Source organism: Gymnogyps californianus, chromosome 2, assembly GCF_018139145.2.
Source record: "Gymnogyps californianus isolate 813 chromosome 2, ASM1813914v2, whole genome shotgun sequence".
Classification (NCBI taxonomy): domain Eukaryota; kingdom Metazoa; phylum Chordata; class Aves; order Accipitriformes; family Cathartidae; genus Gymnogyps; species Gymnogyps californianus.
The window spans coordinates 34,876,953-34,893,644 of NC_059472.1; the positions used below are offsets into that span (position 1 = coordinate 34,876,953).

Here is a 16,692-nt window from a genome sequence, read left to right on the forward strand (position 1 = left end):
CCTTTTTAAGCATTTTAATTGCTGTTCAGGTAATAGATTGGTACTATTCTCTTGTTAAATGAAATCCGAACTTCTCAAATTATGTGGGGGTTTACTCTTGCTTAAATTGTCAAATCCAGCAACGTTCAACCATCACAAAACTAATGCTTTTGGTAAATTATTGGATGGGTGGGAAAGGTCTGGCTCAATGAAGTGCTATACAGCAACATTTTAGTAGAAACATCCAGTTATTGCATTTGTGTCAATTCTCAAAATATCCTAGAACTCCTGTAACCCCCAAACTCCCATTGCCCTGGCATAGCTAGCACGTAATTGCAAACTGATGATTTGGTGACGATGCAGGATAAGGTTGTTTTTTTTTTTTATTAATGGGAGAATGTTGCACTGAATGTTCATTTAAAAAAAGAAAATTATGAAGTTTGAACTGCTGAAAAAATTACTGTCGATTGTATTACACCTTCATATAGCAATAGAATTTAGTCCAGTTATTTTTGTCAGATTACATACATGACGATATTTGTGCTTCATGACTGCCAGTAATTCATAATTTTATTTGCAGTCCCCAAAAAACTTTACTAAGGGTTGGGGACTTAATTTTGACAAGATTGTGAAATGATCTGAAGCCAGACAGCTTTAACCAACTTCATCTAACATAAATATGATTTGTGTCTCTTTCAGAATACATTGTTATACTATTAATTCACTGTTGTCCTGTGAAAAAGTTACAGTGCTATTAGCTATAACATGCATAATATACAGCAAACTTCTTGCATGGTAAACTCACTTAGAAATGGCTACTTTGTAGGTGAAACTGAGTACTTAAATTGCATTTGATGTAGGTGTGAAATGCATAGATTCTGTATTTTCAACTGATGTAATACCTACTGTTTACTCAGTAACACTTCACATGTTTTGAAGTTGTATGTTGCTGCCGTCCCTAGAAGTAGCATGCATCTAGTTGCTCTAAGAGCCGTCACTTAAAAAATTGGGCAAAGTGAGACTGAAGCTAGTGTATGCTGCAGGAGATAGTACTAACGGCAAATGGGAGGCATCGGTAATCCTCTAAAAACAATAATTTGAGTGACAGTGCTGCCGGTTGTCCTTGCTTTTAGTGTTTCCATTCATGAGATTCTGTACTTATGGTCATGTGTAGGCAATGCTTTAGTGTTGTTCCTGTTGACTATGATAAGCCCTTTATGTCATTTACTGATTCATGTTTACAATACTAGAAGCTTTTCTTTGGGGGGGGGGGGGGGAAACCCTTTTTCTGTATGAAGAGTCTGTATAATGCTGTGTACAGAGAATTTCTTTCTCTTTTCTGCTTGCTATTTGACTTCATGTATGTCTAAGTTCTTGTTCCAAGAGAATAATCATTTAAAAACTTACTAATTTAATATAGGTTTCATTTACTGTATAATTTTATAATCTTGCCCAGTTGCCTTAAGTAATTTTTTTTACTTCTACAAAATGGTATAAATTCAAGTCCTTTTCAACTTGTTGCAGAGTTTTTCCACTGTCTTGCAACAAAAGGGGTATTTTAGGAGGGTTAGGCTTTGTTTGCCTTAACTACCCTGGTGTGGTAGGGAATATAAGATTGTTAGTGAAGTACACAACGTGTTTTGTAGTAGTGTAACTTGCGTAGCTGGGTGGAAAAGCAAACGAACTATGCAGAATGGAAAGCACCTTTCTACTGATTTAATTCTCTCCTGACTAGTTGTATCCTTTTACATCTACTTAACCGTATCAGGTAAATTTAATGCCAATACAAGAATGTGTTTGGTGATGAGTGAAATATTTAATTTTCATGTCCAACACTGGCCTTAACTTACTTCAAGATTTAAAAGGCCTGATCCCTGCTTTCTCTGTGACCTAGTCCGTTACAGTCTGCTACTTGTAAAGTTGTCAATAGGTATGATTAGCTACACTCTCTCACCAGCATGACTGTGCCAATAAATGTACCTAGTTTTGACACTGATGTACAGACAGACCGGTGCTGTTACTGGTGTGGCTTCGGTTGTGTTTGAAGTATGCTGCTGTAATCTATGCCTGCAGTGAGAGGCACTAATGAGAATCCAGAGCACTTCAAGATGGGCGCGATGCTCTTGTACAACACTGTCAATGAAAATAGCATCGTGTCTGGACTTGTTTGAAGGCCTTTTTATGTAGTCAGAATGCTATCAGTAAAGCAAAACCCAAACAAAAAAAACCTGCAGGCTTGTAAACAGGAATTTATCTTATAGAATCCATTGCTGCTTTGGCCTGTAATTACACTTTGGCTTTCCCATACTTCTCTCCTGAGCAAAGCCAATGTATTCCTATGAAGTAGCAAAGCCCAGTAATGCAGAAGCGGGCCATTCCTAAATGTCTGTGTGCTTTGTTAAGGAAAACCAAGAGACCATGATCTTCAGGTTGGTAGTTCTGGTATTATTCTCGCTAATTCATCAAACTCTAGTTACATTTGTCTTCATTGCCTGTGGTCATCAGATTTGAAGCCCTGATTGACCTGAATTATCTGGGTTTTCTTCTAAAATTCTGTGATCTCTGTTTTACAGGAGTAATGCAAACCTAGGTTTTTCTAAATCTGGAACACACGTAGGAAATACGTAGAAGTTTCCTCCATTCAACATAGATGATGAACTTGGGTGTATTGACTAACTGCATGTACATGCACACACAAGTTTATACAGTTACTATGCATACTAACTAGATAGGCATAAATATGCATAATCACATTTTCTGTAGTTGTAAGAAGGCAGGATGGCTGTACAGAAAGGTCTTAATAGTTCCTTGTGTTGAAAATAAATGGAAGATGATGGAAATAGCTGACACAAAACCAGTCATGTCGTTATAACCCAAAACAAATTAAATGTGCAAATTAAAACTAGAGACTTAGGGCTAGCTTTTTTGCAGTTTTGGATACATGAACTAGGATAATGAATAATGTGCAGTTTTCTAAATGTATAATACAACTGCTAAAATTTACTATAAAATAATTTACCAGTATAATTTTTAAATTCCACTAGCATTATTAAAAGGGTAAAGCTTTTATTTAGACAAGGCTTTACTATTGCCAGCACTGGTGTATGAGAGCAATGGGAGCAAATAATTACAGGGGAATACAATTCTACCTGCAAAGCGATCTGAATTTGGGTCAGTGGGCCAACAAATGAAGAAGTGGCTTTGATACCTTGATGATAAAAGACCTAGATGTGAGGTGGTAGTTGCAAAATCAGCACATCATTTTGGTTGGATTCACTTTGGTGAGTTCTAAAAAAATGATAGTTGCTAAAGGAGATGAGGACCTAGAGGTTGTCCTTGTACTAACAGTAATTTGAATTGATGGAAAAAGTTGAATATATGTTGACAAGCGCAAGTTCTAGTTCACTTCATTTAGATTCTTGAAGTGATTGTGTGATTCATCTGATTTAGGGAACTCGCATTTTAGACGTGAATCATGAAAGATAATGTGTTACGTGCGTTGTTAAAGTTCAGTGCTCGTGAGTCTTCACTGGAGCGTAAAGAATAAATGGTTTCCATTACCTGAGAAAACTCTGTATAGTATTTACTCATAAGTTTGCTGTATCTTGGTTTGTTCATGTCTCTCATTCTATGTACTACAAAAGGTGATAAATTTAGTCACTTGTATGACATATATTGTAGTCAAAAATCTGCTTTCATAGTCACAGTTCTGCACCTGTAATTGAGGAGAGCAGCAGTCTGATTAGACTTAGGTTTATTAATAATATTGGGTTTTAATCAAATATAATCCCAAACTCCTGGCTTTTGCTTTTCTAATAGCTTTTAGTTATTGGAAAAATATTATTAAAAAGATTAAGTGGCCCATTCTTCTGGTATTAAGCTGTTAGAGGCTTTCATTCAGTTGACTATGACTAATATAAATAATGCATTATCCGCTTCCTATTGGTATATTATGAGCACTCTGTATTAGCTTAATTACTCTTTCAACCTTAGTATCAAAATGTCATTTAAGTTCTTGAATATACATTTTAAAAGTACAGCTAAAAAGAAACTTTCTCAAACCCTGGAACAGATTGCTGGAAGAGGTTGTAAAATCTCCATCCTTGGAGATTTTCAAAAGTAAACTGAGCAACCTGCTAAGTTTACTAACTGCTAACCTCCAAAGTCAGATCCAGCTTTAAAGTTGGTCCTACTTTGAGGGGGCAGGGAGGGTGGCGGAGCGAGCAGATGACCTTCAGAGGCCCTTTCCAACCAATTTTTCTGTTTCTAATGTATTGATTTAAAAGCAGACTCCTGCTTCTGTGATTCTGTCAATCTCCTCCTTGTTAAATACATCACTGTGCATTTTCTTTGGGGATTTTTATGTTTGTTTGTTTTGTTTTGTTGCACCAGTGTGTATTGTGGGGTGGAAACTCATTTCTTGATGACTCTTCTTAAAAAAAAAAATTACAATTCTAATAATAAAATTTATCAGTAAAAATGAAAATATTTTGATTTTTGCAACTCAGCTTGAAAGCGCCAATTTATTTTTTCTGAATCTGAGGTTAAAAATGACAAGGCCAAGTGTCTTCAAGTGTCCTGCACTCGTGTATACAGACCAAATGGAATTACTCTGTATCCTTTCCCCCAGTTAGGCATTTGTGCAGGCGTTTAGGCATTAGTGTGGCTTTTTTTTTCTTTCTTCTTGTTTTCAAACTGCATACTGAATTAATCACTCCTATTAACAACTTACCTACTGAACCTAGATTGTTGGGCAAGTCATGACACTCCCATTGCGTACTAATGGAGTAGAGTGGATGAGTACATACAAACTATGCATCTCGTTTTAAAAAATTGAGAAGTTTTTAGGTTCTGTTAAGCTGCTCTTACTGGAGGTACTGACTAGCCTTTATCCCATATCTCAACAGTAGGAGAAAAAAACCCATAAAGGTACAGTAAATCTAAAGAGTGGCTAGTAATGCAACTTAGTTGTTCATATATGTAAAGCTCCAATCATATAGGAAACTTATTAAAAAGCAAAACACCATCATGGACTTAAAATGGTTATAAAATATGTGATCCTTTGTTTTATACCTGGACAAAATTAGATCCAGAAGTCATCAGTGTATTTAATATGTATATATGGTAAGTTTTCAGATAAAATTTGCTCTTTTGTATTCAGTTTTCTTTCAGCTATATGCCATTTGCAGCACAGAATGTATATTAAGATATGAGACTCTTCTGAGTTGATACATGTATTTCAAGATATGTTTTTAAACTAAGCTTTTAGCTGTGTAGTAATAGCAATATTATAAAAATGTTAGGTATTGAAATAATAGCACAGACTGGAGATTTTAGAGGCTTGTTGGAATTATGTCTATCTATTGCAGAAAGTTCAGAAAACCTCCCTTGTAACCTGATGCTGACATTCATTGAATGCATTTTTCTGCTGGGTACACCGATACTAAGTATATGCTATACTATAGGGTTGTTCTTCAAACTACTAACAGTAAGTAAAGTAAAAAGTAAGATTTGACTTAAATAAAAAAAGCCAAACCCAACAACAAACTAAAAAAAAACCCCACAAACTTTTATAGACGACATGATCATGATTCAGCATCTGAATGAGCTTTACTTGGGCAATAACTTGTAGTAGCCTTATGAAAAGTACTTGCATTATTTTCCATTGCTAAATTATATCAGAAGGATACATAAGAAATTGTATTGTACTGTGTACTTCTGTGCTCAGTTCTTAAATGAAATGAAATAAGGGGTAAGGAATCTCATAAACAGAAAACTAAACAACGGAGGAACGAGAAGCGGAGGATGACAAGCTACCACGGCCGAATACAGGGTATGTATAAAACTGTCTTGGCAAATGCTGAGTTCCCAAAGTGTGTTTAAACAAGTTGTAAATGTCATATTAGCGTTCTGTTAGTACGAATAAAACTTTGCTATCACTTAGATACTCGTAATACAGCCCTGCCACTAAGTGTCATTACACGTATTTGGTGTGTAAATTCTTGTCTACAATATACAAGCTTGCTACCAAAATTCACCTGGGCTCTCTGCTATTTAGAGTGTGTCTATACCATGAGCATTCCCTATACATGGGAATCCTATCAGGCTACATCTTTTTCTTTTTTGCTCAGTTTTCATACTGATCCAACACTTGGTTTCAAGTCATGATTTAAAAAAAAAATCTCATGGAATAACAGATACTGGAGGAAATATGAACTCTGGATTCATTCTGATCCTGACTTAAATATCTGTTGTTTTTAAAATTACATTTGCTGTATCTAATGCTCTAACTCTCATAGCTATCATTAAAATCAAATTGTCTAGTAAAAAGATACAGGCATCTTCCCCCTTCCCCCCCCCCAAAAAAAAAAAAAATCTGGTTTTGTTTCTAAGCCTGAAGAGTTTTGTTATTGCAGTCTTGCAAATCAGGTAGGAAATTCATTGCTTCCAGTTCTGATGCTTCTGCCTGGCTTTGTCGTGGATTTAAAAATTCCTGGTTTGTCTTGCTTGGCAAATAATTACTCGAGCCAATCAGGAAAGTAGATTTTTACAAACTAAATTAGGTGGATTGTGGATTGATCTTGGAAGCCCTCTTTTTTTAATGAACACTAAACTTTTGATTACTTTGAGATAAAGAATTTGAATGTTATCTTTTTAGTGCTAAAGATGGTCAGAAATTAATTTCTTTGATTTCCCCCCCCCCCTTTTATTCTTCTACTAATGTCTTATTTAAAGGAAGACTTCAAGAAACTATTTAGCCTTTAATCTCAATTTTGCATATCCCCAAACCTCACTGCTAAGTGCTTTGCTTTTTTTATTTCTTCTGTCCAGCTCTGCCTTCTGTAGGGGACATGCAAAAACCTGAAAGATGGCAACAAGGTAAATGCTTTATGATGGCAGAACCATAGGACTGGTGTTGGTTGGAAGGGACAAAAACAGGGCTGTCCAAAAAAAAAAAAAATGCACCAAGTGAGCTGTGGCTTTATCTAGCTGAGCCCTGGCAACGTGTAAGGAGCGGGGTTTTGCAGCCAGCCTGGGACCCTGTGCTACTGCTGCCCTTCACCATCCTGGTAGAAACGTGATTTGACCTAACATATTCTTTAATTCTGCAGAGAACAAACTTTTGACATAATGTCATTTTACCTTCTTCTGAAAACTGCTGTCTTGGAGGGGAAAGGAGTCGAGTTTGAAACCAGGTTGGAGAGTTACGCGGTCCAACGCAGAGTGAGATGAGTAACACCAGATGGGGGGGGGGGGGAAAAAGCCGGTTCTCTGTGGCGCTGTATTCTGTTTGCTCGCCTCTCCCTCTATTACTGCAAGCCATTATTTTCTTTTTTTTTTCCTTGCTTTAAGCCTCGCTGTTTTGCTCCTTCCAGCTTAATCTCTTTCAGAAGAGTAAGAAGCATCTGCCTCCGGTGCAGACAGCGGCTTTCAGGAAACAGCCAGTAGGGGTCAGAAAACATGAGAGAGAGAGAGAGAGGTAAAAAATCTTGCAAGCCTATCGACAAAATGAAATAACCCCCTTGCCTTCTCCTCTCGTAGAACCCGCCTGACGGCAGCGACCCGGCTAGGGGAGCGGAGCCGGGTCGGGGCTTCCCCACCCGGCGGTGCCGAGGCCGCTCCGCCTCGCCCCATGGGGCGAGGCGGAGCGGCCTCGGCACCGCCGGGTGGGGAAGCCCCGACCCGGCTCCGCTCGGGAACGGGAGCCCGGGGAACCGCGGGCCCCGCCGGGGCTGAGGGCGGGCGGAGCGGAGGGGAGCGGAGCAGGGCCCCGCGTCGCCATTAGGGGCGCTGCGCGGCGCTTCAGCCCGCCGGGAAAGGGACGCGGACGGGGCCATTCGTGCCGCGGGAGCGGGGGGGGGTGGGGGGGGGGAAGCGAGGCCCCGGCGCGACGCCGGGAGCCCTCCGCGGGCGGCGGGACGCGGCGGTGGCGGAGAGGCGGGGGAGGCCGGCGGGGGTTTGGCGGGCGGCGCTGAGGCGGCGGGGCGGGGCGGCGACGGCGGGAGGGCGAGGGAGGGAAAAGGGGGGGGGGGGGGGGGCGGAGTGGTTGGGGCCGGCGGTGGCCGCCGCGGCGGCGGGGTCAGTTCTCTTTAGTGTTTGCCGATGTTGGAGGCGTCTCCAAAGTGTCCCCGGGAAGCAGGTAACCGGGCCCGCGGGGGCGGCCCCGCGCCCCGCCGCCGGGCGGGGAGGCCGCGGAACGGGGTGGTGGGGGGGGAGCCGCGCCGGGCCAGGCCGGAGGGGAGGGGGCTGCTTCAGCCATGATGTCCGAGTCCTCGTCCCGTTTCCCTCCTCCTCCTCCCGCCGGGGTGAGGGCTCCGCCGGCCCCTCGGCGCCCCCCCATCTCCCCGGGGCCGGGCATGGCGCTTCTGCGCCACGGCGCTGCCAGCCCGCTCCGCTCCGGCGAGGGGTCGGCGGTGGAGGAGGCATCAACCCCGCCATCCGGCCCGGGGCCCCCGCCCGCCCCCAGCCACCCGCTGAGGGGAGGAGGAGGCGGGCGGATGCACAGGTGGGCCGCCCCAGCGCCGCCGCCTCCGGGGGCCGCGGAGGAGCCGCCGCCGCCAGCTCCCCCCCCCCCCACCCCCACCCGAGTCCGGCTGCTGGCGGCGGCCGTTGCGCCAAGGCCTGGCCGGGGCCGGGCCGTGCGGCGGGGCTGGGCTCGGCGGGGACCGCGCCGGGCCTGCCCTGCCTCAGACCTCGGGAAGTAGTTGGGTGCGACCTGAACTTGCCCCTCGTCCTGTGGCCCGGCCCGGCCCGGCGTGCCCTCTCGGGCCCGGCAGCGCCGGGTTGAGGTGCGCGGCCTCGGGGGCGCTCGGTGGCAGCTCGCCGCCGGCGGGGCGAGGGGCGTCGGGCATTCCTCGCCCGGTCAGCGGCGCGGACCTCGCAGCTCGGCCGCCGTGGTTTTCTACACGGCGTTAGCCACCCTCGCTTTGCACATCTTGCGCTGCCCCCAAACTTCGGACACGGCCCGAAACTTTGCCAGCAGCGCTGGGCTCTCCCACTCCCAAAATGGATGTCGGCGTCTCTTCCACGAAGCGATGGGCAGTGGAGCGGTTTGCCGGCCGTCGCCCGGCACAAGGGCTTCGGGGGCTGTCGCTGAGGTGGGGGTGGGACCCAGGGAGACACTGCTGTTAAACAGCCTAGCCCAGGCTGCTCAGGCAGTGGGCGGCATTTTCCCGGTGTTCAGGTCTCTGTGGTGGGAGAAAGTTCATCTTGATCGCAGCCAGGCCTGGAAGTCACAGCCATGCCCTCCTGGGAAAGCGTGGGCTGCTCAGAGCGTGCTGGGAGGGCGAGTCCCACAGCAGAGCTGTTTGCCTTGTAGTGCTCAGGGTCCTACCCGTCAAGGCAGTGATACCCAAGCAAAAAATTTCCCCACAGTGCATCTGCCCGGTGTTGCCTTACGGCCAGCAAGCTGTTTCTGTGGATACCAAGACGTAAGCTTCTCGGGCCATGCTTGGAATGCTCCCCGTGCAACTACCATGGTACTAAAAAAAAAGTTTACGTTATAGAAAAGAGGAGATGAAGTGTTGCTGTTGTAGCCCCTCTCTTTGTGTGAAATACTGTCTTGAACAGTACTGAGGAACACGCATGAATAACCACGGCGTTGCAAGGCACAAGTAAGTATTTGCTGTGGTGTAACTAGGTGTAGTTGCATTGCACCTCTGTAAGCGAGCATACGTTACTGTATCTTGCTTACATTACTAGTGGCATCAGACTGCGCAGGAGTAAGGTCTTCCTGAGCTGTGTGGTAATTCCAGGTTAGCAGTCTACACCAGTGTAGTAATATTAATGTATTTAAGCCATTTGCTAAATACAGGGAGATTCTGTACAGGCTTTGTTGTGACATTGCTGCCTATATAAACAGTGCCAGGCTGACAGATTTCTGAATGAAATCTTTTTTCTAGAAAGCCAGTAGCAGTGTTAAGATTTCCAGTACTGATTTCCAGCCGCTGAACCTTAGCTTTGCCCTAGAAAAACTCCTGGAGAGAGAGATTTCTACTCTTGCCTGTCTTTGCTAAGATTCCTATTGCTGACAACTAGGAACAGGATTGAGACCACCTGCTTGTTCATAGTTTTTGAGGGGAAGAGACAATTCAGATTTTCCTTGCTTTGCAGAGAACTTTTCAGCAATATTGCTCAGCTTTAGCAGAAGTCATCCAGCTTGGGTTCAGTTTAGGCTGTAGTCTGGAGGCTAAAGTCTTTATATACCTTGTTGCCAGCTTAAGCTACCTCGTCCCCCAAGAATTATGTCAAAATAATAATAAATTTGAATAATCGTACATCCTGAATTATGAAAGTAGATTGTAAAGGAACTCCCTATATTTACGTGCAGGAAAACCTGATCAGAGGTGTTTTAATGAGTTGATCAAGTTTAAATAAGCATTTAACTCAATCAGCCCCTTCCTTGGGGGCAAATATGAGGCTTGATTTTCCTACACAGGTCTATAAACATAACTCCACCATAATCCTGGTTTACATTGGTGTGAATGTGGGAAGTGAATCAAATATTATGTGTTTTATTTGTAAAGTGTCATGAAAAATGACCTTGGGAAGGTTAGGCAATAGGCTGTAGTGAAGCAGATCCTCTGATTCCAAGACTGCTTCTCCAACCATTTTGAAAGCTGCACCTGTCATGCTCTATCTAGACAGTTTGTTTTGACCTGCCCGAAATACATGGCTATTGATTTGTCAGTCTTCAAAAAGACTGAAAAAACTCTCCATCAATTATGTCCAGTCCTTCAGCCTAAAATATATCTTCTTATAATATCATACCATTGGAGAGTGGGGCTTATAAAGCATGCAGGTTTTAGTGCCAGTTTTCTGGTGTATACTTCATAAATGCACGTATACACGTGCACAGATTTTCTCCCATTGGAGAGTCAAGTATCTGCTTCCTCACATGGGTCACACTGACGTGGTGGGGAAGGACCTAATTCTGCATCTTTTCAGGATAACTGTAACAATGTAACTTCTGTTAATAAGCCACCAAAGCTTCACTTTTCCTTCCCCTGCTTACATTGATTTCCTATCAGCAACAGCAAGATCTGTAAGATAAGAGTTAGGCCTGTCTTTTGCTGGAACCAATTATTTTGCATTTCTAATCTTTGGGTCATGCATAGCCTGTATTTTTCACAATGGTTCTTGAATTTTCTCTCTCTTCCAAAAAGAGGAAGAGAAACAAAGGCAGAGAATGGCTCTTTTAAAGCTGCTGTGGGTACTGATGTCAAAAACCACATGGGAAACTAGGAATCCCTGCTACCCCTTTCTGCCTTCATGCTTCTCGGCCGTTTCTGTTGCTGGTTTCACTGCATTAACGCTTGCGTATACACCCATGTAAGGGTCTGAGCTGCCGGAGGCCCTGCCTGGGGCTCTCACCCTGCCACCCCTCTTTCGTCTGCTTGCTCTTTGCTAACGGGTACCATATACGCGGTCTCTGAAACCAACAGGTCAGAAGGATAAGGCAAGGGTTTCCATTTGGTTGAGGGGTATATAAAGCACAAGGCTGGGGTCCTGCAAAGGCAGGTCAGGGAATGGGGCTGGCAGTTTTGCTCAGGGAGGAGAGGATATATGGTGCAAGGGGGGGAATAGAGTTGGTGGGAGCACGTGACAGACTCCGGGGAGAGAGGAAGTGGAACCTGTGTATAACAAAGGGTGTATATATATATATATATATATATATATATAAAAAAAGTCAAGGGCTCTGCGTTTAGGGGATCTGCTCATTGTCAGCGACCAGTGATGATCAGCGTTATCCAAAGTATGTTTGCATTAAAAGATCAAGAGTTCACTAAAAATCTGAGAGATGTCTTGTCAGGCATTCTGGAAACTATTTAGAATAAAAAAAATTGCTTGTCACAACTCCTAATCTAAAAATGAATTTTGAAAAACCATCTGTGGTAGTGTAATACTAAAGTCGCATGTCTGTAGCTGCTAAAGTTTGTTTATACTTCATCTCAACAGCAACTGTTTTGTGTTTGGTTTTTTTTTTAAGCTGGTAGTATTTGGAAAGCATCCCAGTAGTGAAATCTGTACTCCAGGGTCACAGTGTGCTCACCTGTGTTGTACCACATCTTTACTTTTGCTTTAGTGAAGTACACTTCTGTATAGTACATCACTAGTATGTTACAAATTTATTGATACTTAACCAAATAAAATCAAACTATGAAATTTAAATTTTTTTCCTGGTAATTAACACTTTTTTTTGCATATTAAATTATTTATTTTTGTGATTCCAGTATATTTCTGTATCCCCATAATCTTCTAATTTAGTTGCTATTACAATGATGGGAGGGGCCTCTTTTTAGAGTGATTAGAAATCAGTGTTTGAGCACAGATTCCTGTTGGTGTTTGGGGAGGTCCCCGTGATAGCCAGTGGCTAAGTGTTATGGTGAGTATGGGATAACCTGCTATCCTTAGTTTCTGGGAAAAGACAGCTTGCTAAGATGTTTAGCATAGTACCACATGCTCAAAGGATATGTTTACAGTCTCCTTTTTTCCTGAAAACTTCCAAAGGATCGTACCGGCAGTGGTCATGCTTCCAGTTTTGCTGCTTGCCAGCTTTGAGGAGGCTGTTTGCCTCCAGGCTGAAGGAAATGTTTTTGAGCGTAGAAGACCAGATTTTCTGGGGAAGTTTCTTGCAATGGAAATGGTCACCTGTTGGAACAAGAAGAGTCCTTTAAGAGACAGGGAGCCTAATTTTTATTGCTATTCTTAGTTTCCTATTTTTGGCAGCTGTTATGTCTTTGTAGTTTCCAGTTTCTCATACAATAACCCCAGTTAAAAAAAGTAGTGTTATACAAATATAAGGAAATTTCAATATACTAAACATGCAGATTGGTGTCAGTAACTGAAGTTGTCCGGATAACTAACTGGCTGTAAGTGACGGAGAACTTCTTCCATGTCACCCAGACGACACATCCATATAACTGATACATATTGAAGGGCAGAAGTCAAGATACACTGTTCCCAAGGTGAAAGTGCAGAGCTGACACAAAGCAATGTTGGGTCAATTTGTAGCATACCCAGTTGTAGTGATACAAATAAAAAAATGAAATAACAAAGTCTGTAGGAGCTTTGGCTTTGTTAGACAAGGTAAGAACAAGAAATAATTTGAAATTTGTTGTTAAAAAGTCATGTGTTCTTTTTTTGTTGGTTTGTTTTAATTTTTTTTCCCCTTCTGGTCCTTCTTCACTCCTGGATACTAGGTTGTAGGGCTTTTTCTTTTCCAGACTGTGGAAAATGTTTTCTCTGCTTTTTGTTCCAGTCTTGTGTATCTGATAGTACTTAAACCTGCCTGCTTTGAACTGTGTTCCATCTATGGTGGCAATGTCCCTCGAGTGGACATTGCCAGTGGGTATTTTGCTTAAGAGTGTACACCCAAGAGACATTCCTTTTGTACCTGTTTAAGGCCTGGCAGTCTTAACGAATGACTCCAGAGGGATTTCCTTGAAGATCCTTCTGACCTTCTTATAATTCAGTGCAACACACTTACTGTTCTTGTATGAAATAGGTGTCCTCTCAGCTTCTGCACAGCAGCTAAGGCTGTCTGTCCTTCATGAAAGGGGATGAGAAGCTTGTCCTGGATCAGGAGGCAGGTAAATCTCACCCTGGGTTCTCAGAGACCTCTCTCAACATTCTCTCGTAGCTGAATCCACAGGGTTAGATATGGGATTTGACCTCTTCAGAAGGGAGAATGATCCACATTATCTTTTCTCCACCCCTCTTCAACTAGCCAGTCTGTATTACTTAGAGCCTTAAACAAGTGTGAAGATGCCAGAACTGGATCCCATTTCCATGGACTTGATGGAGTTGTCATTCACGAGGACATTCTGGATGTGGACTTGCAGGCAACCATAGGTATTTGCCAGGTCCCAGGAGAAGAATTAATATAGCACCTTTCTTCAGCTGTTATATTACAAGGCTCTTCTGAAACTGGCCATTCCACAGATTACTGTCAGTGGCAACTCACCAGAGGAGGTGGCTTTGGAGGCCCTTTTTCATGTGACCATTAAACTCTGCGTAAAACTTTGACTCTCTCTTTCTGGTTCTCTTCAAATCCCACTGCAGTCAGCGCCCCTCGATACTTTGTAACATTCACCATCATTGCAGCTCGGCATGAGAGCAAACTGCTGCGGTAGCTGGTGAGATGGATCTTGAATACCATACTTTAAGTATTTTAAGAGAGATGCAAGCAGCAACTTACCCATTCTGGATCTGAAAAATTTTTTTTTTGTCACAGTAGTACTTTGAATCTTTTCCAGGCTTTTAAGCCAGCTCTGTGCTCACTAGGAATTTTGACATCTAGCACCAAAAAAGAAGCAGTTTTGTGTGCTATCATTGCAAATACTGCCTGGTACTGTTTACCTTTGCTCAGGCACCTCAGAGCTGACAGGAGCAAGGGAGACATAGTTACTATCAAACTAATATACCTAATATATCCCCAAGATAGGGCAGGACAGAGCACTGCAGGTGAACAGGATTAGCCGAGGCAGTTCTAGTTCCAGGGCCTACTCTACTTTTCAAATGTGGGTGTCTTTGATATTTTGCTGGATTGCAGACCTCCACTCCACAGCTCTGGGGTCTGCACTTCTACCTAAACTGCTGCTGTCATCATAACCTAGATGTTGGATGGCCTTTGGGCTAAGAGCACTCCTTCCCTTCGTTAACGAGGAGTATCCTTTTTTGCAGGAGGTGAGACTGTATTAGGCATATATATATGTAGCCAAATAGCATGTGTTCTGTTGGAGATCCTAGAAAACAATGTCCTTCTTCCCTTTTGAAGTGCTTTTTGTTTGTTTGATTTTGGTTTTGAAGGTAAGGAATGGGAGTCTTAGCTCAGTAGTGAACAGAAGCATTAGCTCCCGGCAAGTTCAAAAGCAAGTTTGTTCTTTCACTCTGGTTTAGGGTGGTTCCAGATTCAGGAAAGCTAACTTTACCCTGCTGAAGCTAATGGCCCTGGAGTCCTGAAAGCACAGTAAATGGTGAGAAAGACATTCCTTTAAAGGGCAGCTCAGAGCATCATCCGTCCATCCATTCTGTCTCCAGGTAGTCGTGAGCCTATGCTGTTGCAAACAGTGTTGTCATTCCTCATATATGCAAACTTCTTTTTCACTTTCACTAATTTCTAGGTTTCCTTTTATTTTGCATCATTTCATGTTACCACTGAATCAGGTTGCACTTTTAGTCAGAGTTGTTCCTTGTTTTATTTCTGACTCTTTATCTGTCTAAAAATACTTGAAAGAATTCCAAATTTTAATTCACAGTTTGTTTACATTTTTTCCTTGCAGAAGTTTGTAACTTCCTTTGGTCTGGGGAAACAAGCTATTCTGAATCACCAACTATATGGATGAAGATCTCTTGTTTGCTATCTTATGATATATCCTACTTGGTACTCGTAACCACTAGTACATGAGGAGCTGGAGGAAAAAGTCTGGTTTTGTCATGCTGGTTCTGTGCCCTCACAGTGTGCTCAATTTGAACCAAATCTCTTTTTACCAGCACTCTTCTTTTCTGTTGTTGGTCATTAGTTTAGTATCCTCCTCACTGATTCAACTCCAGAAATTAACCTTTTGCCATCCTACCAGATGTGTGTAGTCTCTGTGCTGCAGCAGAATGTGCGCTCAATGTGCGGCAAGTTTATAATGTTTAGCAAATGTTTAGCACTGATCATATATCCAACAGTTTTTCTTCAGTGTTTTCTGCCTTTGCTAACTCTGAAAGGATCTGTAAGTATGCCATGAGGATTTTTTCCTCTTCCTGGATTGTCAAAATCCTCTATAATCTGTAGTTTCTTCCAAAGAGAAATAGTTTATTTGACTATGTTTCATCGCACAACTTCGTAATTTCTGTTCAAAGCATGGGTTTGCTACAAAGAATCAATAGGCAATTACTGTCCTTGTCTACTTTGCTGAGTTGTTGATGATTCTTTTCATTCTCAGGATGCTTGAGGAGTCTGCATTGATAGCTGCTTGCTGCATGTGGCTGGATTGGTTAGCTCTGTTCCCTTTCGCTTTCTCTTAAATTCTTCCAGGCGCATGTCTCTTCCCATCTTGTTTGTTGGAGTTTAACATTAGTGGCCTCAGGTCACCACTGGCTACATATAGTCTGTCCACTTCCTTAATTTTTGTTTTCATTGTTGTCAAGCCAGGCTTGTGTCATCAATTTGCAACAGTTTGTGACCTTGCCCCCAAACACAGCATCTCTAAACTGTTAATTTTCTCCAGTTGAAAACTTAGATTTTGTGCTTTTCTTCAGTCAGAGAACTTGGTACACCCAATCCAATGCTCAGTAATTATTTTACCTTTATTCAGCAACTGAGGAGAGCTGCACTTAAAATAGGGAGGAGGCTTTTTGAACTCATTGCAGAACTCCTGATCTGACAAGGTACTCTATGCCTATGAGCAGAGGTCCCATTCTGTCCCTCAATGAGCAAGGAGCTAGTCTCATGAGCTGTACGTTGAAATTATCTTACATCCAAGCATTGCAAAACTTGTCTATGGGAGAGCTGAGAGAAGGGGGAACTGCAGGAGTGATTCATGAGCAGGAGATGGCAGTTTGACTCCAGCTGTGTGTGGAAGCTGCAACTTCTTGGAAGCTGTATTAGACTTCAAGGTGGGCATTCATCACTCTAGCTGTGAAATACTGTTTTTGTTTAAGTACACTTGTGGAGAACAAAAAAAGGCACGCAAACCAGAATTTTATCTGCTTCTAAGAGTA

The 16,692-nt window shown here is 42.8% G+C and overlaps 1 protein-coding gene across 3 annotated transcripts in view; it reads left to right on the forward strand.

Annotated features, from left to right (window-relative positions):
• The first annotated feature begins 8,056 nt into the window (after positions 1-8,056).
• The window catches only part of STAU2 (staufen double-stranded RNA binding protein 2), a 173,003-nt gene continuing 164,367 nt past the window's right edge, over positions 8,057-16,692 (forward strand). For all 3 annotated transcript variants that reach the window (XM_050890762.1, XM_050890763.1, XM_050890764.1), the window contains exon 1: positions 8,057-8,119. The gene's annotated coding sequence lies outside the window, so the exon portion shown is untranslated. The remainder of the gene's footprint in view (positions 8,120-16,692) is intronic.